The 21,868-nt window shown below is 38.7% G+C and overlaps 10 non-coding genes across 10 annotated transcripts; all 10 read right to left on the reverse strand.

Annotated features, from left to right (window-relative positions):
* Positions 1 to 2,293: 2,293 nt before the first annotated feature.
* On the reverse strand, positions 2,294 to 2,375 carry TRNAS-GCU (transfer RNA serine (anticodon GCU)). Its single transcript has one exon. It is a non-coding gene; the product is annotated as a tRNA-Ser (tRNA).
* A 1,336-nt stretch (positions 2,376 to 3,711) lies between these two features.
* TRNAS-GCU (transfer RNA serine (anticodon GCU)) lies at positions 3,712 to 3,793 on the reverse strand. Its single transcript has one exon. It is a non-coding gene; the product is annotated as a tRNA-Ser (tRNA).
* A 1,007-nt stretch (positions 3,794 to 4,800) lies between these two features.
* On the reverse strand, positions 4,801 to 4,882 carry TRNAS-GCU (transfer RNA serine (anticodon GCU)). Its single transcript has one exon. It is a non-coding gene; the product is annotated as a tRNA-Ser (tRNA).
* Positions 4,883 to 5,889: 1,007 nt separating this feature from the next.
* TRNAS-GCU (transfer RNA serine (anticodon GCU)) lies at positions 5,890 to 5,971 on the reverse strand. The gene has a single exon. It is a non-coding gene; the product is annotated as a tRNA-Ser (tRNA).
* A 2,099-nt stretch (positions 5,972 to 8,070) lies between these two features.
* TRNAS-GCU (transfer RNA serine (anticodon GCU)) lies at positions 8,071 to 8,152 on the reverse strand. Its single transcript has one exon. It is a non-coding gene; the product is annotated as a tRNA-Ser (tRNA).
* Positions 8,153 to 9,767: 1,615 nt separating this feature from the next.
* TRNAS-GCU (transfer RNA serine (anticodon GCU)) lies at positions 9,768 to 9,849 on the reverse strand. The gene has a single exon. It is a non-coding gene; the product is annotated as a tRNA-Ser (tRNA).
* A 2,707-nt stretch (positions 9,850 to 12,556) lies between these two features.
* TRNAS-GCU (transfer RNA serine (anticodon GCU)) lies at positions 12,557 to 12,638 on the reverse strand. Its single transcript has one exon. It is a non-coding gene; the product is annotated as a tRNA-Ser (tRNA).
* A 2,707-nt stretch (positions 12,639 to 15,345) lies between these two features.
* TRNAS-GCU (transfer RNA serine (anticodon GCU)) lies at positions 15,346 to 15,427 on the reverse strand. The gene has a single exon. It is a non-coding gene; the product is annotated as a tRNA-Ser (tRNA).
* A 4,095-nt stretch (positions 15,428 to 19,522) lies between these two features.
* Positions 19,523 to 19,604, reverse strand: TRNAS-GCU (transfer RNA serine (anticodon GCU)). The gene has a single exon. It is a non-coding gene; the product is annotated as a tRNA-Ser (tRNA).
* A 1,011-nt stretch (positions 19,605 to 20,615) lies between these two features.
* Positions 20,616 to 20,697, reverse strand: TRNAS-GCU (transfer RNA serine (anticodon GCU)). The gene has a single exon. It is a non-coding gene; the product is annotated as a tRNA-Ser (tRNA).
* Between the last annotated feature and the right edge of the window lie 1,171 nt (positions 20,698 to 21,868).

Below are 21,868 nucleotides of genomic sequence, written 5' to 3' on the forward strand. Positions count from 1 at the left end.
AAATTGGGGATGCTAATAATGTGAATTTTTGTTTGATTGTTGCAATTAAGACAAGGCTTAGGGTTAAGCTCTACATATCAGGGGGAAAACTGTTCTCTTTGCCCAGGTGAGGAACCGCAACAACATTAAATCTAAAATAAATAAGGATCCGTGTCTATTTATGTAGTGAAAGTGCCACGGATCCTCCTTTAAAATTGCCTCATATTTACAAGAAGATGACAGTTGTCATTCGATAAGGTGATCCACACATGGGCAAATGAGTTGGCAAAGTTCTACAAGAAACCGTGAGATAGGTAGAAATTGCAAAGATCATTTCTGAATGCTTCTTGTGGATCTGATAGTTAAACTCCTAGAAATTTAGAGATGTAGTAAATGATATAGCTCTCTTTGCCCAGGTGAGGAACCGCTACAGCATTAAATCTAAAATAAATAAGGATCCGTGCTTATTTATATAGTGAATGTTCCACGGATCCTCCTTTAAAATGGACTGATATTTACAAGAAGATGACAGTTGTCATTCGATAAGGTGATCCACACAATAGGTCTGCTATCGTTTACTGGACTTCATCTAAAGGATTGTGTTTTGTAGTCTAGTTTGTGTTAGTTCTACACATAAAATTGGGGAGGCTAATAATGTGAATTTTTGTTTGATTGTTGCAATTAAGACAAGGCTTAGGGTTAAGCTCTATATATCAGGGGGAAACTGTTCTCTTTGCCCAGGTGAGGAACCGCAACAACATTAAATCTAAAATAAATAAGTATCCGTGTCTATTTATGTAGTGAAAGTGCCACGGATCCTCCTTTAAAATGGCCTCATATTTACAAGAAGATGACAGTTGTCATTCGATAAGGTGATCCACACATGGGCAAATGAGTTGGCAAAGTTCTACAAGAAACCGTGAGATACGTAGAAATTGCAAAGATCATTTCTGAATGCTTTTCGTGGATCTGATAGTTAAACTCCTAGAAATTTAGCGATGTAGTAAATAATATAGTTCTCTTTGCCCAGGTGAGGAACCGCTACAGCATTAAATCTAAAATAAATAAGGATTCGTGCTTATTTATATAGTGAATGTTCCACGGATCCTCCTTTAAAATGGACTGATATTTACAAGAAGATGACAGTTGTCATTCGATAAGGTGATCCATCCACACAAGGCAAAATGAATTGGCAAAGTTCTACAAGAAAGCTTTGAAGAAAAGTCAACGAAGATGGGATTCGAACCCATGCGTGCAGAGCACAATGGATTAGCAGTCCATCGCCTTAACCACTCGGCCACCTCGTCTGGCTTTGGTGTTTTTTAGCGGTTAGACGCGGTCCGTGCTATACGCGGTCACCGTGAGATTCGTGGAATGTAGACCAGGTCAGCGAATGGCTCATGTTCAAATTTTAGAAATCTACAGCTTGAAAGAAGAGCAGAAATTGCAAAGATCATTTCTGAAAGCTTTTCGTGGATCTTATAGTTAAACTCCTAGAAATAAGAGATGTAGTAAATGATACATTAACCAAGGATGTTGAAAGCTTTGCTACACTTGATGCACTCCAATGCTAGAAATGTGTACTTAGCGCTTCTTAAGTAGCATGGAATGCATGAATTCCCTTTAGATTTTGTCTTCAAGTGTGTGGAGAATAGGTCTGCTATCGTTTACTGGACTTCATCTAAAGGATTGTGTTTTGTAGTCTAGTTTGTGTTAGTTCTACACATAAAATTGGGGAGGCTAATAATGTGAATTTTTGTTTGATTGTTGCAATTAAGACAAGGCTTAGGGTTAAGCTCTACATATCAGGGGGAAAACTGTTCTCTTTGCCCAGGTGAGGAACCGCAACAACATTAAATCTAAAATAAATAAGGATCCGTGTCTATTTATGTAGTGAAAGTGCCACGGATCCTACTTTAAAATGGCCTCATATTTACAAGAAGATGACAGTTGTCATTCAATAAGGTGATCCACACATGGGCAAATGATTTGGCAAAGTTCTACAAGAAACCGTGAGATACGTAGAAATTGCAAAGATAATTTCTGATTGCTTTTCGTGGATCTGATAGTTAAACTCCTAGAAATTTAGAGATGTAGTAAATGAGATAGTTCTCTTTGCCCAGGTGAGGAACCGCTACAGCATTAAATCTAACATAAATAAGGATCCGTGCTTATTTATATAGTGAATGTTCCACGGATCCTCCTTTAAAATGGACTGATATTTACAAGAAGATGACAGTTGTCATTCGATAAGGTGATCCACACAAGGCAAAATGAATTGGCAAAGTTCTACAAGAAAGCTTTGAAGAAAAGTCGACAAAGATGGGATTTGAACCCATGCGTGCAGAGCACAATGGATTAGCAGTCCATCGCCTTAACCACTCGGCCACCTCGTCTGGCTTTGGTGTTTTTTAGCGGTTAGACGCGGTCCGTGCTATACGCGGTCACCGTGAGATCCGTGGAATGTAGAGCAGCTCAGCGAATGGCTCATGTTCAAATTTTAGAAATCTACAGCTTGAAAGAAGAGCAGAAATTGCAAAGATCATTTCTGAATGCTTTTCGTGGATCTTATAGTTAAACTCCTAGAAATAAGAGATGTAGTAAATGATACATTAACCAAGGATGTTGAAAGCTTTGCTACACTTGATGCACTCCAATGCTAGAAATGTGTACTTAGCGCTTCTTAAGTAGAATGGAATGCATGAATTCCCTTTAGATTTTGTCTTCAAGTGTGTGGAGAATAGGTCTGCTATCGTTTACTGGACTTCATCTAAAGGATTGTGTTTTGTAGTCTAGTTTGTGTTAGTTCTACACATAAAATTGGGGAGGCTAATAATGTGAATTTTTGTTTGATTGTTGCAATTAAGACAAGGCTTAGGGTTAAGCTCTACATATCAGGGGGAAACTGTTCTCTTTGCCCAGGTGAGGAACCGCAACAACATTAAATCTAAACTAAATAAGGATCCTTGTCTATTTATGTAGTGAAAGTGCCACGGATCCTCCTTTAAAATGGCCTCATATTTACAAGAAGATGACAGTTGTCATTCGATAAGGTGATCCACACATGGGCAAATGAGTTGGCAAAGTTCTACAAGAAACCGTGAGATACGTAGAAATTGCAAAGATCATTTCTGAATGATTTTCGTGTATCTGATAGTTAAACTCCTAGAAATTTAGAGATGTAGTAAATGATATAGTTCTCTTTGCCCAGGTGTGGAACCGCTACAGCATTAAATCTAAAATAAATAAGGATCCGTGCTTATTTATATAGTGAATGTTCCACGGATCCTCCTTTAAAATGGACTGATATTTACAAGAAGATGACAGTTGTCATTCGATAAGGTGATCCACACAATAGGTCTGCTATCGTTTACTGGACTTCATCTAAAGGATTGTGTTTTGTAGTCTAGTTTGTGTTAGTTCTACACATAAAATTGGGGAGGCTAATAATGTGAATTTTTGTTTGATTGTTGCAATTAAGACAAGGCTTAGGGTTAAGCTCTACATATCAGGGGGAAAACTGTATTCTTTGTCCAGGTGAGGAACCGCAACAACATTAAATCTAAAATAAATAAGGATCCGTGTCTATTTATGTAGTGAAAGTGCCACGGATCCTCCTTTAAAATTGCCTCATATTTACAAGAAGATGACAGTTGTCATTCGATAAGGTGATCCATCCACACAAGGCAAAATGAATTGGCAAAGTTCTACAAGAAACCTTTGAAGAAAAGTCGACGAAGATGGGATTTGAACCCATGCGTGCAGAGCACAATGGATTAGCAGTCCATCGCCTTAACCACTCGGCCACCTCGTCTGGCTTTGGTGTTTTTTAGCGGTTAGACGCGGTCCGTGCTATACGCGGTCACCGTGAGATCCGTGGAATGTAGACCAGGTCAGCGAATGGCTCATGTTCAAATTTTAGAAATCTACAGCTTGAAAGAAGAGCAGAAATTGCAAAGATCATTTCTGAATGCTTTTCGTGGATCTTATAGTTAAACTCCTAGAAATAAGAGATGTAGTAAATGATACATTAACCAAGGATGTTGAAAGCTTTGCTACACTTGATGCACTCCAATGCTAGAAATGTGTACTTAGCGCTTCTTAAGTAGCATGGAATGCATGAATTCCCTTTAGATTTTGTCTTCAAGTGTGTGGAGAATAGGTCTGCTATCGTTTACTGGACTTCATCTAAAGGATTGTGTTTTGTAGTATAGTTTGTGTTAGTTCTACACATAAAATTGGGGAGGCTAATAATGTGAATTTTTGTTTGATTGTTGCAATTAAGACAAGGCTTAGGGTTAAGCTCTACATATCAGGGGGAAAACTGTTCTCTTTGCCCAGGTGAGGAACCGCAACAACATTAAATCTAAAATAAATAAGGATCCGTGTCTATTTATGTAGTGAAAGTGCCACGGATCCTACTTTAAAATGGCCTCATATTTACAAGAAGATGACAGTTGTCATTCAATAAGGTGATCCACACATGGGCAAATGATTTGGCAAAGTTCTACAAGAAACCGTGAGATACGTAAAAATTGCAAAGATAATTTCTGATTGCTTTTCGTGGATCTGATAGTTAAACTCCTAGAAATTTAGAGATGTAGTAAATGAGATAGTTCTCTTTGCCCAGGTGACGAACCGCTACAGCATTAAATCTAACATAAATAAGGATCCGTGCTTATTTATATAGTGAATGTTCCACGGATCCTCCTTTAAAATGGACTGATATTTACAAGAAGATGACAGTTGTCATTCGATAAGGTGATCCACACAAGGCAAAATGAATTGGCAAAGTTCTACAAGAAACCTTTGAAGAAAAGTCGACGAAGATGGGATTTGAACCCATGCGTGCAGAGCACAATGGATTAGCAGTCCATCGCCTTAACCACTCGGCCACCTCGTCTGGCTTTGGTGTTTTTTAGCGGTTAGACGCGGTCCGTGCTATACGCGGTCACCGTGAGATCCGTGGAATGTAGACCAGGTCAGCGAATGGCTCATGTTCAAATTTTAGAAATCTACAGCTTGAAAGAAGAGCAGAAATTGCAAAGATCATTTCTGAATGCTTTTCGTGGATCTTATAGTTAAACTCCTAGAAATAAGAGATGTAGTAAATGATACATTAACCAAGGATGTTGAAAGCTTTGCTACACTTGATGCACTCCAATGCTAGAAATGTGTACTTAGCGCTTCTTAAGTAGCATGGAATGCATGAATTCCCTTTAGATTTTGTCTTCAAGTGTGTGGAGAATAGGTCTGCTATCGTTTACTGGACTTCATCTAAAGGATTGTGTTTTGTAGTATAGTTTGTGTTAGTTCTACACATAAAATTGGGGAGGCTAATAATGTGAATTTTTGTTTGATTGTTGCAATTAAGACAAGGCTTAGGGTTAAGCTCTACATATCAGGGGGAAAACTGTTCTCTTTGCCCAGGTGAGGAACCGCAACAACATTAAATCTAAAATAAATAAGGATCCGTGTCTATTTATGTAGTGAAAGTGCCACGGATCCTACTTTAAAATGGCCTCATATTTACAAGAAGATGACAGTTGTCATTCAATAAGGTGATCCACACATGGGCAAATGATTTGGCAAAGTTCTACAAGAAACCGTGAGATACGTAAAAATTGCAAAGATAATTTCTGATTGCTTTTCGTGGATCTGATAGTTAAACTCCTAGAAATTTAGAGATGTAGTAAATGAGATAGTTCTCTTTGCCCAGGTGAGGAACCGCTACAGCATTAAATCTAACATAAATAAGGATCCGTGCTTATTTATATAGTGAATGTTCCACGGATCCTCCTTTAAAATGGACTGATATTTACAAGAAGATGACAGTTGTCATTCGATAAGGTGATCCACACAAGGCAAAATGAATTGGCAAAGTTCTACAAGAAAGCTTTGAAGAAAAGTCGACAAAGATGGGATTCGAACCCATGCGTGCAGAGCACAATGGATTAGCAGTCCATCGCCTTAACCACTCGGCCACCTCGTCTGGCTTTGGTGTTTTTTAGCGGTTAGACGCGGTCCGTGCTATACGCGGTCACCGTGAGATCCGTGGAATGTAGAGCAGCTCAGCGAATGGCTCATGTTCAAATTTTAGAAATCTACAGCTTGAAAGAAGAGCAGAAATTGCAAAGATCATTTCTGAATGCTTTTCGTGGATCTTATAGTTAAACTCCTAGAAGTAAGAGATGTAGTAAATGATACATTAACCAAGGATGTTGAAAGCTTTGCTACACTTGATGCACTCCAATGCTAGAAATGTGTACTTAGCGCTTCTTAAGTAGAATGGAATGCATGAATTCCCTTTAGATTTTGTCTTCAAGTGTGTGGAGAATAGGTCTGCTATCGTTTACTGGACTTCATCTAAAGGATTGTGTTTTGTAGTCTAGTTTGTGTTAGTTCTACACATAAAATTGGGGAGGCTAATAATGTGAATTTTTGTTTGATTGTTGCAATTAAGACAAGGCTTAGGGTTAAGCTCTACATATCAGGGGGAAACTGTTCTCTTTGCCCAGGTGAGGAACCGCAACAACATTAAATCTAAACTAAATAAGGATCCTTGTCTATTTATGTAGTGAAAGTGCCACGGATCCTCCTTTAAAATGGCCTCATATTTACAAGAAGATGACAGTTGTCATTCGATAAGGTGATCCACACATGGGCAAATGAGTTGGCAAAGTTCTACAAGAAACCGTGAGATACGTAGAAATTGCAAAGATCATCTCTGAATGATTTTCGTGTATCTGATAGTTAAACTCCTAGAAATTTAGAGATGTAGTAAATGATATAGTTCTCTTTGCCCAGGTGTGGAACCGCTACAGCATTAAATCTAAAATAAATAAGGATCCGTGCTTATTTATATAGTGAATGTTCCACGGATCCTCCTTTAAAATGGACTGATATTTACAAGAAGATGACAGTTGTCATTCGATAAGGTGATCCATCCACACAAGGCAAAATGAATTGACAAAGTTCTACAAGAAAGCTTTGAAGAAAAGTCGACGAAGATGGGATTCGAACCCATGCGTGCAGAGCACAATGGATTAGCAGTCCATCGCCTTAACCACTCTGCCACCTCGTCTGGCTTTGGTGGATTTTAGCGGTTAGACGCGGTCCGTGCTATACGCGATCACCGTGACTTCCGTGGAATGTAGACCAGGTCAGCGAATGGCTCATGTTCAAATTTTAGAAATCTACAGCTTGAAAGAAGAGCAGAAATTGCAAAGATCATTTCTGAATGCTTTTCGTGGATCTTATAGTTAAACTCCTAGAAATAAGAGATGTAGTAAATGATACATTAACCAAGGATGTTGAAAGCTTTGCTACACTTGATGCACTCCAATGCTAGAAATGTGTACTTAGCGCTTCTTAAGTAGAATGGAATGCATGAATTTACTTTAGATTTTGTCTTCAAGTGTGTGGAGAATAGGTCTGCTATCGTTTACTGGACTTCATCTAAAGGATTGTGTTTTGTAGTCTAGTTTGTGTTAGTTCTACACATAAAATTGGGGAGGCTAATAATGTGAATTTTTGTTTGATTGTTGCAATTAAGACAAGGCTTAGGGTTAAGCTCTACATATCAGGGGGAAAACTGTTCTCTTTGCCCAGGTGAGGAACCGCAACAACATTAAATCTAAAATAAATAAGGATCTGTGTCTATTTATGTAGTGAAAGTGCCACGGATCCTCCTTTAAAATGGCCTCATATTTACAAGAAGATGACAGTTGTCATTCGATAAGGTGATCCACACATGGGCAAATGAGTTGGCAAAGTTCTACAAGAAACCGTGAGATACGTAGAAATTGCAAAGATCATTTCTGAATGCTTTTCGTGGATCTGATAGTTAAACTCCTAGAAATTTAGAGATGTAGTAAATGATATAGTTCTCTTTGCCCAGGTGAGGAACCGCTACAGCATTAAATCTAAAATAAATAAGGATCCGTGCTTATTTATATAGTGAATGTTCCACGGATCCTCCTTTAAAATGGACTGATATTTACAAGAAGATGACAGTTGTCATTCGATAAGGTGATCCACACAAGGCAAAATGAATTGACAAAGTTCTACAAGAAAGCTTTGAAGAAAAGTCGACGAAGATGGGATTCGAACCCATGCGTGCAGAGCACAATGGATTAGCAGTCCATCGCCTTAACCACTCGGCCACCTCGTCTGGCTTTAGTGTTTTTTAGCGGTTAGACGCGGTCCGTGCTATACGCGGTCACCGTGACATCCGTGGAATGTAGACCAGGTCAGCGAATGGCTCATGTTCAAATTTTAGAAATCTACAGCTTGAAAGAAGAGCAGAAATTGCAAAGATCATTTCTGAATGCTTTTCGTGGATCTTATAGTTAAACTCCTAGAAATAAGAGATGTAGTAAATGATACATTAACCAAGGATGTTGAAAGCTTTGCTACACTTGATGCACTCCAATGCTAGAAATGTGTACTTAGCGCTTCTTAAGTAGCATGGAATGCATGAATTCCCTTTAGATTTTGTCTTCAAGTGTGTGGAGAATAGGTCTGCTATCGTTTACTGGACTTCATCTAAAGGATTGTGTTTTGTAGTCTAGTTTGTGTTAGTTCTACACATAAAATTGGGGAGGCTAATAATGTGAATTTTTGTTTGATTGTTGCAATTAAGACAAGGCTTAGGGTTAAGCTCTACATATCAGGGGGAAAACTGTTCTCTTTGCCCAGGTGAGGAACCGCAACAACATTAAATCTAAAATAAATAAGGATCCGTGTCTATTTATGTAGTGAAAGTGCCACGGATCCTCCTTTAAAATGGCCTCATATTCACAAGAAGATGACAGTTGTCATTCGATAAGGTGATCCACACATGGGCAAATGAGTTGGCAAAGTTCTACAAGAAACCGTGAGATACGTAGAAATTGCAAAGATCATTTCTGAATGCTTTTCGTGGATCTGATAGTTAAACTCCTAGAAATTTAGAGATGTAGTAAATGATATAGTTCTCTTTGCCCAGGTGAGGAACCGCTACAGCATTAAATCTAAAATAAATAAGGATCCGTGCTTATTTATATAGTGAATGTTCCACGGATCCTCCTTTAAAATGGACTGATATTTACAAGAAGATGAGAGTTGTCCTTCGATAAGGTGATCCACACAATAGGTCTGCTATCGTTTACTGGACTTCATCTAAAGGATTGTGTTTTGTAGTCTAGTTTGTGTTAGTTCTACACATAAAATTGGGGAGGCTAATAATGTGAATTTTTGTTTGATTGTTGCAATTAAGACAAGGCTTAGGGTTAAGCTCTACATATCAGGGGGAAACTGTTCTCTTTGCCCAGGTGAGGAACCGCAACAACATTAAATCTAAAATAAATAAGGATCCGTGTCTATTTATGTAGTGAAAGTGCCACGGATCCTCCTTTAAAATGGCCTCATATTTACAAGTTGTCATTCGATAAGGTGATCCACACATGGGCAAATGAGTTGGCAAAGTTCTACAAGAAACCGTGAGATACGTTGAAATTGCAAAGATCATTTCTGAATGCTTTTCGTGGATCTGATAGTTAAACTCCTAGAAATTTAGAGATGTAGTAAATGATATAGTTCTCTTTGCCCAGGTGAGGAACCGCTACAGCATTAAATCTAAAATAAATAAGGATCCGTGCTTATTTATATAGTGAATGTTCCACGGATCCTCCTTTAAAATGGACTGATATTTACAAGAAGATGACAGTTGTCATTCGATAAGGTGATCCATCCACACAAGGCAAAATGAATTGGCAAAGTTCTACAAGAAAGCTTTGAAGAAAAGTTGACGAAGATGGGATTCGAACCCATGCGTGCAGAGCACAATGGATTAGCAGTCCATCGCCTTAACCACTCGGCCACCTCGTCTGGCTTTGGTGTTTTTTAGCGGTTAGACGCGGTCCGTGCTATACGCGGTCACCGTGACATCCGTGGAATGTAGACCAGGTCAGCGAATGGCTCATGTTCAAATTTTAGAAATCTACAGCTTGAAAGAAGAGCAGAAATTGCAAAGATCATTTCTGAATGCTTTTCGTGGATCTTATAGTTAAACTCCTAGAAATAAGAGATGTAGTAAATGATACATTAACCAAGGATGTTGAAAGCTTTGCTACACTTGATGCACTCCAATGCTAGAAATGTGTACTTAGCGCTTCTTAAGTAGCATGGAATGCATAAATTCCCTTTAGATTTTGTCTTCAAGTGTGTGGAGAATAGGTCTGCTATCGTTTACTGGACTTCATCTAAAGGATTGTGTTTTGTAGTCTAGTTTGTGTTAGTTCTACACATAACATTGGGGAGGCTAATAATGTGAATTTTTGTTTGATTGTTGCAATTAAGACAAGGCTTAGGGTTAAGCTCTACATATCAGGGGGAAAACTGTTCTCTTTGCCCAGGTGAGGAACCGCAACAACATTAAATCTAAAATAAATAAGGATCCGTGTCTATTTATGTAGTGAAAGTGCCACGGATCCTCCTTTAAAATGGCCTCATATTTACAAGAAGATGACAGTTGTCATTCGATAAGGTGATCCACACATGGGCAAATGAGTTGGCAAAGTTCTACAAGAAACCGTGAGATACGTAGAAATTGCAAAGATCATTTCTGAATGCTTTTCGTGGATCTGATAGTTAAACTCCTAGAAATTTAGAGATGTAGTAAATGATATAGTTCTCTTTGCCCAGGTGAGGAACTGCTACAGCATTAAATCTAAAATAAATAAGGATCCGTGCTTATTTATATAGTGAATGTTCCACGGATCCTCCTTTAAAATGGACTGATATTTACAAGAAGATGACAGTTGTCATTCGATAAGGTGATCCATCCACACAAGGCAAAATGAATTGGCAAAGTTCTACAAGAAAGCTTTGAAGAAAAGTCGACGAAGTGGGATTCGAACCCATGCGTGCAGAGCACAATGGATTAGCAGTCCATCGCCTTAACCACTCGGCCACCTCGTCTGGCTTTGGTGTTTTTTAGCGGTTAGACGCGGTCCGTGCTATACGCGGTCACCGTGACATCCGTGGAATGTAGACCAGGTCAGCGAATGGCTCATGTTCAAATTTTAGAAATCTACAGCTTGAAAGAAGAGCAGAAATTGCAAAGATCATTTCTGAATGCTTTTCGTGGATCTTATAGTTAAACTCCTAGAAATAAGAGATGTAGTAAATGATACATTAACCAAGGATGTTGAAAGCTTTGCTACACTTGATGCACTCCAATGCTAGAAATGTGTACTTAGCGCTTCTTAAGTAGCATGGAATGCATGAATTCCCTTTAGATTTTGTCTTCAAGTGTGTGGAGAATAGGTCTGCTATCGTTTACTGGACTTCATCTAAAGGATTGTGTTTTGTAGTCTAGTTTGTGTTAGTTCTACACATAAAATTGGGGAGGCTAATAATGTGAATTTTTGTTTGATTGTTGCAATTAAGACAAGGCTTAGGGTTAAGCTCTACATATCAGGGGGAAAACTGTTCTCTTTGCCCAGGTGAGGAACCGCAACAACATTAAATCTAAAATAAATAAGGATCCGTGTCTATTTATGTAGTGAAAGTGCCACGGATCCTCCTTTAAAATGGCCTCATATTCACAAGAAGATGACAGTTGTCATTCGATAAGGTGATCCACACATGGGCAAATGAGTTGGCAAAGTTCTACAAGAAACCGTGAGATACGTAGAAATTGCAAAGATCATTTCTGAATGCTTTTCGTGGATCTGATAGTTAAACTCCTAGAAATTTAGAGATGTAGTAAATGATATAGTTCTCTTTGCCCAGGTGAGGAACCGCTACAGCATTAAATCTAAAATAAATAAGGATCCGTGCTTATTTATATAGTGAATGTTCCACGGATCCTCCTTTAAAATGGACTGATATTTACAAGAAGATGAGAGTTGTCCTTCGATAAGGTGATCCACACAATAGGTCTGCTATCGTTTACTGGACTTCATCTAAAGGATTGTGTTTTGTAGTCTAGTTTGTGTTAGTTCTACACATAAAATTGGGGAGGCTAATAATGTGAATTTTTGTTTGATTGTTGCAATTAAGACAAGGCTTAGGGTTAAGCTCTACATATCAGGGGGAAACTGTTCTCTTTGCCCAGGTGAGATACCGCAACAACATTAAATCTAAAATAAATAAGGATCCGTGTCTATTTATGTAGTGAAAGTGCCACGGATCCTCCTTTAAAATGGCCTCATATTTACAAGTTGTCATTCGATAAGGTGATCCACACATGGGCAAATGAGTTGGCAAAGTTCTACAAGAAACCGTGAGATACGTTGAAATTGCAAAGATCATTTCTGAATGCTTTTCGTGGATCTGATAGTTAAACTCCTAGAAATTTAGAGATGTAGTAAATGATATAGTTCTCTTTGCCCAGGTGAGGAACCGCTACAGCATTAAATCTAAAATAAATAAGGATCCGTGCTTATTTATATAGTGAATGTTCCACGGATCCTCCTTTAAAATGGACTGATATTTACAAGAAGATGACAGTTGTCATTCGATAAGGTGATCCATCCACACAAGGCAAAATGAATTGGCAAAGTTCTACAAGAAAGCTTTGAAGAAAAGTTGACGAAGATGGGATTCGAACCCATGCGTGCAGAGCACAATGGATTAGCAGTCCATCGCCTTAACCACTCGGCCACCTCGTCTGGCTTTGGTGTTTTTTAGCGGTTAGACGCGGTCCGTGCTATACGCGGTCACCGTGACATCCGTGGAATGTAGACCAGGTCAGCGAATGGCTCATGTTCAAATTTTAGAAATCTACAGCTTGAAAGAAGAGCAGAAATTGCAAAGATCATTTCTGAATGCTTTTCGTGGATCTTATAGTTAAACTCCTAGAAATAAGAGATGTAGTAAATGATACATTAACCAAGGATGTTGAAAGCTTTGCTACACTTGATGCACTCCAATGCTAGAAATGTGTACTTAGCGCTTCTTAAGTAGCATGGAATGCATAAATTCCCTTTAGATTTTGTCTTCAAGTGTGTGGAGAATAGGTCTGCTATCGTTTACTGGACTTCATCTAAAGGATTGTGTTTTGTAGTCTAGTTTGTGTTAGTTCTACACATAACATTGGGGAGGCTAATAATGTGAATTTTTGTTTGATTGTTGCAATTAAGACAAGGCTTAGGGTTAAGCTCTACATATCAGGGGGAAAACTGTTCTCTTTGCCCAGGTGAGGAACCGCAACAACATTAAATCTAAAATAAATAAGGATCCGTGTCTATTTATGTAGTGAAAGTGCCACGGATCCTCCTTTAAAATGGCCTCATATTTACAAGAAGATGACAGTTGTCATTCGATAAGGTGATCCACACATGGGCAAATGAGTTGGCAAAGTTCTACAAGAAACCGTGAGATACGTAGAAATTGCAAAGATCATTTCTGAATGCTTTTCGTGGATCTGATAGTTAAACTCCTAGAAATTTAGAGATGTAGTAAATGATATAGTTCTCTTTGCCCAGGTGAGGAACTGCTACAGCATTAAATCTAAAATAAATAAGGATCCGTGCTTATTTATATAGTGAATGTTCCACGGATCCTCCTTTAAAATGGACTGATATTTACAAGAAGATGACAGTTGTCATTCGATAAGGTGATCCATCCACACAAGGCAAAATGAATTGGCAAAGTTCTACAAGAAAGCTTTGAAGAAAAGTCGACGAAGTGGGATTCGAACCCATGCGTGCAGAGCACAATGGATTAGCAGTCCATCGCCTTAACCACTCGGCCACCTCGTCTGGCTTTGGTGTTTTTTAGCGGTTAGACGCGGTCCGTGCTATACGCGGTCACCGTGACATCCGTGGAATGTAGACCAGGTCAGCGAATGGCTCATGTTCAAATTTTAGAAATCTACAGCTTGAAAGAAGAGCAGAAATTGCAAAGATCATTTCTGAATGCTTTTCGTGGATCTTATAGTTAAACTCCTAGAAATAAGAGATGTAGTAAATGATACATTAACCAAGGATGTTGAAAGCTTTGCTACACTTGATGCACTCCAATGCTAGAAATGTGTACTTAGCGCTTCTTAAGTAGCATGGAATGCATGAATTCCCTTTAGATTTTGTCTTCAAGTGTGTGGAGAATAGGTCTGCTATCGTTTACTGGACTTCATCTAAAGGATTGTGTTTTGTAGTCTAGTTTGTGTTAGTTCTACACATAAAATTGGGGAGGCTAATAATGTGAATTTTTGTTTGATTGTTGCAATTAAGACAAGGCTTAGGGTTAAGCTCTACATATCAGGGGGAAAACTGTTCTCTTTGCCCAGGTGAGGAACCGCAACAACATTAAATCTAAAATAAATAAGGATCCGTGTCTATTTATGTAGTGAAAGTGCCACGGATCCTCCTTTAAAATGGCCTCATATTCACAAGAAGATGACAGTTGTCATTCGATAAGGTGATCCACACATGGGCAAATGAGTTGGCAAAGTTCTACAAGAAACCGTGAGATACGTAGAAATTGCAAAGATCATTTCTGAATGCTTTTCGTGGATCTGATAGTTAAACTCCTAGAAATTTAGAGATGTAGTAAATGATATAGTTCTCTTTGCCCAGGTGAGGAACCGCTACAGCATTAAATCTAAAATAAATAAGGATCCGTGCTTATTTATATAGTGAATGTTCCACGGATCCTCCTTTAAAATGGACTGATATTTACAAGAAGATGAGAGTTGTCCTTCGATAAGGTGATCCACACAATAGGTCTGCTATCGTTTACTGGACTTCATCTAAAGGATTGTGTTTTGTAGTCTAGTTTGTGTTAGTTCTACACATAAAATTGGGGAGGCTAATAATGTGAATTTTTGTTTGATTGTTGCAATTAAGACAAGGCTTAGGGTTAAGCTCTACATATCAGGGGGAAACTGTTCTCTTTGCCCAGGTGAGGAACCGCAACAACATTAAATCTAAAATAAATAAGGATCCGTGTCTATTTATGTAGTGAAAGTGCCACGGATCCTCCTTTAAAATGGCCTCATATTTACAAGTTGTCATTCGATAAGGTGATCCACACATGGGCAAATGAGTTGGCAAAGTTCTACAAGAAACCGTGAGATACGTTGAAATTGCAAAGATCATTTCTGAATGCTTTTCGTGGATCTGATAGTTAAACTCCTAGAAATTTAGAGATGTAGTAAATGATATAGTTCTCTTTGCCCAGGTGAGGAACCGCTACAGCATTAAATCTAAAATAAATAAGGATCCGTGCTTATTTATATAGTGAATGTTCCACGGATCCTCCTTTAAAATGGACTGATATTTACAAGAAGATGACAGTTGTCATTCGATAAGGTGATCCATCCACACAAGGCAAAATGAATTGGCAAAGTTCTACAAGAAAGCTTTGAAGAAAAGTTGACGAAGATGGGATTCGAACCCATGCGTGCAGAGCACAATGGATTAGCAGTCCATCGCCTTAACCACTCGGCCACCTCGTCTGGCTTTGGTGTTTTTTAGCGGTTAGACGCGGTCCGTGCTATACGCGGTCACCGTGACATCCGTGGAATGTAGACCAGGTCAGCGAATGGCTCATGTTCAAATTTTAGAAATCTACAGCTTGAAAGAAGAGCAGAAATTGCAAAGATCATTTCTGAATGCTTTTCGTGGATCTTATAGTTAAACTCCTAGAAATAAGAGATGTAGTAAATGATACATTAACCAAGGATGTTGAAAGCTTTGCTACACTTGATGCACTCCAATGCTAGAAATGTGTACTTAGCGCTTCTTAAGTAGCATGGAATGCATAAATTCCCTTTAGATTTTGTCTTCAAGTGTGTGGAGAATAGGTCTGCTATCGTTTACTGGACTTCATCTAAAGGATTGTGTTTTGTAGTCTAGTTTGTGTTAGTTCTACACATAACATTGGGGAGGCTAATAATGTGAATTTTTGTTTGATTGTTGCAATTAAGACAAGGCTTAGGGTTAAGCTCTACATATCAGGGGGAAAACTGTTCTCTTTGCCCAGGTGAGGAACCGCAACAACATTAAATCTAAAATAAATAAGGATCCGTGTCTATTTATGTAGTGAAAGTGCCACGGATCCTCCTTTAAAATGGCCTCATATTTACAAGAAGATGACAGTTGTCATTCGATAAGGTGATCCACACATGGGCAAATGAGTTGGCAAAGTTCTACAAGAAACCGTGAGATACGTAGAAATTGCAAAGATCATTTCTGAATGCTTTTCGTGGATCTGATAGTTAAACTCCTAGAAATTTAGAGATGTAGTAAATGATATAGTTCTCTTTGCCCAGGTGAGGAACTGCTACAGCATTAAATCTAAAATAAATAAGGATCCGTGCTTATTTATATAGTGAATGTTCCACGGATCCTCCTTTAAAATGGACTGATATTTACAAGAAGATGACAGTTGTCATTCGATAAGGTGATCCATCCACACAAGGCAAAATGAATTGGCAAAGTTCTACAAGAAAGCTTTGAAGAAAAGTCGACGAAGTGGGATTCGAACCCATGCGTGCAGAGCACAATGGATTAGCAGTCCATCGCCTTAACCACTCGGCCACCTCGTCTGGCTTTGGTGTTTTTTAGCGGTTAGACGCGGTCCGTGCTATACGCGGTCACCGTGACATCCGTGGAATGTAGACCAGGTCAGCGAATGGCTCATGTTCAAATTTTAGAAATCTACAGCTTGAAAGAAGAGCAGAAATTGCAAAGATCATTTCTGAATGCTTTTCGTGGATCTTATAGTTAAACTCCTAGAAATAAGAGATGTAGTAAATGATACATTAACCAAGGATGTTGAAAGCTTTGCTACACTTGATGCACTCCAATGCTAGAAATGTGTACTTAGCGCTTCTTAAGTAGCATGGAATGCATGAATTCCCTTTAGATTTTGTCTTCAAGTGTGTGGAGAATAGGTCTGCTATCGTTTACTGGACTTCATCTAAAGGATTGTGTTTTGTAGTCTAGTTTGTGTTAGTTCTACACATAACATTGGGGAGGCTAATAATGTGAATTTTTGTTTGATTGTTGCAATTAAGACAAGGCTTAGGGTTAAGCTCTACATATCAGGGGGAAAACTGTTCTCTTTGCCCAGGTGAGGAACCGCAACAACATTAAATCTAAAATAAATAAGGATCCGTGTCTATTTATGTAGTGAAAGTGCCACGGATCCTCCTTTAAAATGGCCTCATATTTACAAGAAGATGACAGTTGTCATTCGATAAGGTGATCCACACATGGGCAAATGAGTTGGCAAAGTTCTACAAGAAACCGTGAGATACGTAGAAATTGCAAATATCATTTCTGAATGCTTTTCGTGGATCTGATAGTTAAACTCCTAGAAATTTAGAGATGTAGTAAATGATATAGTTCTCTTTGCCCAGGTGAGGAACCGCTACAGCATTAAATCTAAAATAAATAAGGATCCGTGCTTATTTATATAGTGAATGTTCCACGGATCCTCCTTTAAAATGGACTGATATTTACAAGAAGATGACAGTTGTCATTCGATAAGGTGATCCACACAATAGGTCTGCTATCGTTTACTGGACTTCATCTAAATGATTGTGTTTTGTAGTCTAGTTTGTGTTAGTTCTAGACATAAAATTGGGGAGGCTAATAATGTGAATTTTTGTTTGATTGTTGCAATTAAGACAAGGCTTAGGGTTAAGCTCTACATATCAGGGGGAAAACTGTTCTCTTTGCCCAGGTGAGGAACCGCAACAACATTCAATCTAAAATAAATAAGGATCCGTGTCTATTTATGTAGTGAAAGTGCCACGGATCCTCCTTTAAAATGTCCTCATATTTACAAGAAGATGACAGTTGTCATTCAATAAGGTGATCCACACATGGGCAAATAAGTTGGCAAAGTTCTACAAGAAACCGTGAGATACGTAGAAATTGCAAAGATCATTTCTGAATGCTTTTCGTGGATCTGATAGTTAAACTCCTAGAAATTTAGAGATGTAGTAAATGAGATAGTTCTCTTTGCCCAGGTGAGGAACCGCTACAGCATTAAATCTAAAATAAATAAGGATCCGTGCTTATTTATATAGTGAATGTTCCACGGATCCTCCTTTAAAATGGACTGATATTTACAAGAAGATGACAGTTGTCATTCGATAAGGTGATCCACACATGGGCAAATGAGTTGGCAAAGTTCTACAAGAAACCGTGAGATACGTAGAAATTGCAAAGATCATTTCTGAATGCTTTTCGTGGATCTGATAGTTAAACTCCTAGAAATTTAGAGATGTAGTAAATGATATAGTTCTCTTTGCCCAGGTGTGGAACCGCTACAGCATTAAATCTAAAATAAATAAGGATCCGTGCTTATTTATATAGTGAATGTTCCACGGATCCTCCTTTAAAATGGACTGATATTTACAAGAAGATGACAGTTGTCATTCGATAAGGTGAACCATCCACACAAGGCAAAATGAATTGGCAAAGTTCTACAAGAAAGCTTTGAATAAAAGTCGACGAAGATGGGATTCGAACCCATGCGTGCAGAGCACAATGGATTAGCAGTCCATCTCCTTAATCACTCGGCCACCTCGTCTGACTTTGGTGTTTTTTAGCGGTTAGACGCGGTCCGTGCTATACGCGGTCACCGTGAGATCCGTGGAATGTAGACCAGGTCAGCGAATGGCTCATGTTAAAATTTTAGAAATCTACAGCTTGAAAGAAGAGCAGAAATTGCAAAGATCATTTCTGAATGCTTTTCGTGGATCTTATAGTTAAACTCCTAGAAATAAGAGATGTAGTAAATGATACATTAACCAAGGATGTTGAAAGCTTTGCTACACTTGATGCACTCCAATGCTAGAAATGTGTACTTAGCGCTTCTTAAGTAGCATGGAATGCATGAATTCCCTTTAGATTTTGTCTTCAAGTGTGTGGAGAATAGGTCTGCTATCGTTTACTGGACTTCATCTAAAGGATTGTGTTTTGTAGTCTAGTTTGTGTTAGTTCTACACATAACATTGGGGAGGCTAATAATGTGAATTTTTGTTTGATTGTTGCAATTAGACAAGGCTTAGGGTTAAGCTCTACATATCAGGGGGAAAACTGTTCTCTTTGCCCAGGTGAGGAACCGCAACAACATTAAATCTAAAATAAATAAGGATCCGTGTCTATTTATGTAGTGAAAGTGCCACGGATCCTCCTTTAAAATGGCCTCATATTTACAAGAAGATGACAGTTGTCATTCGATAAGGTGATCCACACATGGGCAAATGAGTTGGCAAAGTTCTACAAGAAACCGTGAGATACGTAGAAATTGCAAAGATCATTTCTGAATGCTTTTCGTGGATCTGATAGTTAAACTCCTAGAAATTTAGAGATGTAGTAAATGATATAGTTCTCTTTGCCCAGGTGAGGAACCGCTACAGCATTAAATCTAAAATAAATAAGGATCCGTGCTTATTTATATAGTGAATGTTCCACGGATCCTCCTTTAAAATGGACTGATATTTACAAGAAGATGACAGTTGTCATTCGATAAGGTGATCCACACAAGGCAAAATGAATTGGCAAAGTTCTACAAGAAAGCTTTGAAGAAAAGTCGACAAAGATGGGATTCGAACCCATGCGTGCAGAGCACAATGGATTAGCAGTCCATCGCCTTAACCACTCGGCCACCTCGTCTGGCTTTGGTGTTTTTTAGCGGTTAGACGCGGTCCGTGCTATACGCGGTCACCGTGACATCCGTGGAATGTAGACCAGGTCAGCGAATGGCTCATGTTCAAATTTTAGAAATCTACAGCTTGAAAGAAGAGCAGAAATTGCAAAGATCATTTCTGAATGCTTTTCATGGATCTTATAGTTAAACTCCTAGAAATAAGAGATGTAGTAAATGATACATTAACCAAGGATGTTGAAAGCTTTGCTACACTTGATGCACTCCAATGCTAGAAATGTGTACTTAGCGCTTCTTAAGTAGCATGGAATGCATGAATTCCCTTTAGATTTTGTCTTCAAGTGTGTGGAGAATAGGTCTGCTATCGTTTACTGGACTTCATCTAAAGGATTGTGTTTTGTAGTCTAGTTTGTGTTAGTGCTACACATAAAATTGGGGAGGCTAATAATGTGAATTTTTGTTTGATTGTTGCAATTAAGACAAGGCTTAGGGTTAAGCTCTACATATCAGGGGGAAAACTGTTCTCTTTGCCCAGGTGAGGAACCGCAACAACATTAAATCTAAAATAAATAAGGATCCGTGTCTATTTATGTAGTGAAAGTGCCACGGATCCTCCTTTAAAATGGCCTCATATTTACAAGAAGATGACAGTTGTCATTCGATAAGGTGATCCACACATGGGCAAATGAGTTGGCAAAGTTCTACAAGAAACCGTGAGATACGTAGAAATTGCAAAGATCATTTCTGAATGCTTTTCGTGGATCTGATAGTTAAACTCCTAGAAATTTAGAGATGTAGTAAATGATATAGTTCTCTTTGCCCAGGTGAGGAACCGCTACAGCATTAAATCTAAAATAAATAAGGATCCGTGCTTATTTATATAGTGAATGTTCCACGGATCCTCCTTTAAAATGGACTGATATTTACAAGAAGATGACGGTTGTCATTCGATAAGGTGATCCATCCACACAAGGCAAAATGAATTGGCAAAGTTCTACAAGAAAGCTTTGAAGAAAAGTCGACGAAGATGGGATTCGAACCCATGCGTGCAGAGCACAATGGATTAGCAGTCCATCGCCTTAACCACTCGGCCACCTCGTCTGGCTTTGGTGTTTTTTAGCGGTTAGACACGGTCCGTGCTATACGCGGTCACCGTGACATCCGTGGAATGTAGACCAGGTCAGCGAATGGCTCATGTTAAAATTTTAGAAATCTACAGCTTGAAAGAAGAGCAGAAATTGCAAAGATCATTTCTGAATGCTTTTCGTGGATCTTATAGTTAAACTCCTAGAAATAAGAGATGTAGTAAATGATACATTAACCAAGGATGTTGAAAGCTTTGCTACACTTGATGCACTCCAATGCTAGAAATGTGTACTTAGCGCTTCTTAAGTAGCATGGAATGCATGAACTCCCTTTAGATTTTGTCTTCAAGTGTGTGGAGAATAGGTCTGCTATCGTTTACTGGACTTCATCTAAAGGATTGTGTTTTGTAGTCTAGTTTGTGTTAGTTCTACACATAAAATTGGGGAGGCTAATAATGTGAATTTTTGTTTGATTGTTGCAATTAAGACAAGGCTTAGGGTTAAGCTCTACATATCAGGGGGAAAACTGTTCTCTTTGCCCAGGTGAGGAACCGCAACAACATTAAATCTAAAATAAATAAGGATCCGTGTCTATTTATGTAGTGAAAGTGCCACGGATCCTCCTTTAAAATGGCCTCATATTTACAAGAAGATGACAGTTGTCATTCGATAAGGTGATCCACACATGGGCAAATGAGTTGGCAAAGTTCTACAAGAAACCGTGAGATACGTAGAAATTGCAAAGATCATTTCTGAATGCTTTTCGTGGATCTGATAGTTAAACTCCTAGAAATTTAGAGATGTAGTAAATGATATAGTTCTCTTTGCCCAGGTGATGAACCGCTACAGCATTAAATCTAAAATAAATAAGGATCCGTGCTTATTTATATAGTGAATGTTCCACGGATCCTCCTTTAAAATGGACTGATATCTACAAGAAGATGACAGTTGTCATTCGATAAGGTGATCCATCCACACAAGGCAAAATGAATTGGCAAAGTTCTACAAGAAAGCTTTGAAGAAAAGTCAACGAAGATGGGATTCGAACCCATGCGTGCAGAGCACAATGGATTAGCAGTCCATCGCCTTAACCACTCGGCCACCTCGTGTGGCTTTGGTGTTTTTTAGCGGTTAGACGCGGTCCGTGCTATACGCGGTCACCGTGACATCCGTGGAATGTAGACCAG

Source organism: Pelobates fuscus, chromosome 1, assembly GCF_036172605.1.
Source record: "Pelobates fuscus isolate aPelFus1 chromosome 1, aPelFus1.pri, whole genome shotgun sequence".
NCBI classification, from domain to species: domain Eukaryota; kingdom Metazoa; phylum Chordata; class Amphibia; order Anura; family Pelobatidae; genus Pelobates; species Pelobates fuscus.